Consider the following 2874-nt stretch of genomic DNA (forward strand, 5'->3'; position numbering starts at 1 on the left):
AATCACCAAGACATATAATAATCAAGCTCTCCAAAATCAAAGATAAGGACAGAATCCTGAAAGCAGCTAGGGAAAAGAGAAGTGTAACATACAAAGGTAAGCATCAGATTAAGCTCAGATCTCTCAACAGAAACCATGCAGACAAGAAGGCAATGGGAAGACATATTGCCAACCATGAATCCTCTACCCAGCAAAGCTGTCAATCAAATTCAATGGTGTAATCAAAACATTCCAGGATAAACAGAAGCTAAGGGATTTTTCCAAAACCAACTCTGCGATGAAAAATATCCTAAAGGAAGTGCTGTGGACTGAGAACCAACAAGAACAGACAACAACCAGAGAATGATGTACATGGCAGCATCACCCTGAATTCAACTGACAAATGGAAGAGTCAAGAACAGAGTAAAATTATAAGAACAGAGTATCTGGGAGATCAGTCTATAAACAAAACAATTGCAATGTGAAAGAAGGTAAACACAGAGGAACAGAGATCCAGGTGATGGGAAAGTCAGGTAGATTACAGGATAAAATAGACTGTCTTAAATGAGGGAAGAGTTAATGGACTAAAAGGTAGCACAGTGGTTACAAATCAGGCTGCAAACCTCAGGGTCAGCAGTTCAAAACTACCAGTGGTTCTGCAGGAGAAAGATGAGGCTTTCTGCTCCCATAAAGATTTATAGCCTCAGAAACCCTGTACAGGGTCGCTATGAGTCAGAACCAACTCCACGGCACATAACAACAACAAGGTAATCACAACAGTGGGGTTGGGGTGAGAGGTTTTGTTTGGGTGTTGGGGAAGGCAATTCAAGAAGGGGGAGTAAGCGGAAGAACAAGCAAGATAGGGGAACACTGAGACAGGTTTGCATGGGCTAAGTGGGACAGAGATAAATAGTGATGCATATTGTTCCAACCTTGGAACAATAGGGTTCTGTGATATAGGGATCTAGGCATAGCTTGAAAAGGGGAAATAATACTAAAATGCCTGACTGTCTTATGAATATTGGTTTCCCTTGCCTACTATTGTAAAATAGACACTTGAGTGGGACAGAAAGGAATGTTGGAAAACATGATTAGAGAAAACTTGTAAGCCCGTCTTCAGCCTATAACTGATTGGAATACCTAAAAGGGGTTCTAGAACTTGCCCAGTGAAATAGGCCTCTTGCAAAGCCTTTGCAGAGTATAGGACCTTAGATAGAATCCTGAGTCCATCCAGAATCTTCTTAGGTGGGACATTCCCACTAGCAGGGAGAAGCAGACCAGCCTAGAACAGCTAGAGTGATAGAAGATACATTTTCAAAGAAAGATCATCAGGAAAAACCCAAGACAAAAATGTCAGCATGACTGACTACTACAAGAATAAACAAGCTGTTCACCAGGAAGCCATCGAGGCAAGCAATCAAGTTCCTTCAGGACAAACTCCTCTCTAAGACTGAAACTCAAAGGGAACTCATGAGCAGGCATGTAAGCTTGCTGGCGACCACTGGTGAGTGGAAGAAGGGGAAAGGCAGCCATGAAGAAATGGGCTGAGTTCAATCACAGTCCATTGACTCCTGTTGATATGGAGATGAGAGAGAGAAGAGGAAGGGCTGGTTGGTCCAAAGTATGGTGAGACCTGAGGACACTTAGCTCATGGACAAGGACATAGCTACAGATCTAGAGCAGAGAATGAACCATCCAGCTGATATGAAGTGAGGGGATATGCACAAGAATACCCAAACTTGTGGACAGTACCCATTTAACCTAGCCTCGATGGCTTGATAATCAGAACTGAACTAGCGGAAGATTTTAAAAAAAAATTTTTTTTTTTGGGGGGGGATAAAGGAAACAAGAGTAAATGGCTACAATTTGATGAACTTGACGTATACTCATGGAGGTAGTAACTCTAAATACCAACAGAAAGGGAAGGACTCTTCATATCAAGTATCAATGTTTACCCTCTGTACACAGGGTAGGGAACGGGTACCTTAGACATTGGCTACCTAAAATGAGGGGACAATAAAGGCATGAAGTGACTGGTTTACAGGTTTTCAAGAGGGAGTTTAGTTTAAGAGTGTGGGGGGGAAGGTAGAGTCCCCACTGAATAGTTTTCATCTTGTCTAGATGGGTCTGGTGAAAAGAGATAGGGATAAGATTCATATGATTCAATAGTGAATAATTGTTGTTGTGACTAATTGTGACTGTCACAATTGTGAAGGTAGAAGTTTTGTAACTAAAACAGGGGAGTGGTTAATCTTACACTCCAGAAACAGAGACCCTAGGACCATCAAGGTAGAAGAGCACAAGCAGAATGTGAGACCTTATCCAGAGAAGTAGTGATGCCAGAGATGGAGGCAGAGATGAGGTCATGGAGAGGGGGAGCAGCTGAGGACTCTAGATTCATGGGAAGAGAGGGACTGGTTGCCAGTAGGCAGACTTTCAGAATATGCCCTTTAGAAGTGTAAATTATTATATATGCCTGAGTGTTGTTTTTTTAAAAAAGCTAAAGTAGATAGAGAGAAATACTGTTAACTGATGGTACATGGAGGGGATTATAATCATTGTAATAAAACAAGGTGTATGATTTGTGAATGTAAAACGAATGAGCTGCCCTGTAAACTTACACTCAATCCACAATAAAAACCTTAAAATAAATAAATAAAACATGGAAGAAATTGTTTTTTCTTAGTCACACAATTTTTGTAAAATTGAAAACTTAGAATTCCTGTCTATTGGTACAAGCTGTACATATTTCGTTTCTCATCTAAACATTGCTGTAAAAATATTCTCAACCTGCTTAATTTGAAAATATATAAAATTGTCAATAATTACTGTTTAGATAAGAAAAATGTGGATACACTTTTTTCTCATTGAATATATATATATATATACACACAC

Source organism: Chrysochloris asiatica, unplaced genomic scaffold (genome assembly GCF_000296735.1).
Source record: "Chrysochloris asiatica unplaced genomic scaffold, ChrAsi1.0 scaffold00079, whole genome shotgun sequence".
Taxonomy (NCBI): Eukaryota; Metazoa; Chordata; class Mammalia; order Afrosoricida; family Chrysochloridae; genus Chrysochloris; species Chrysochloris asiatica.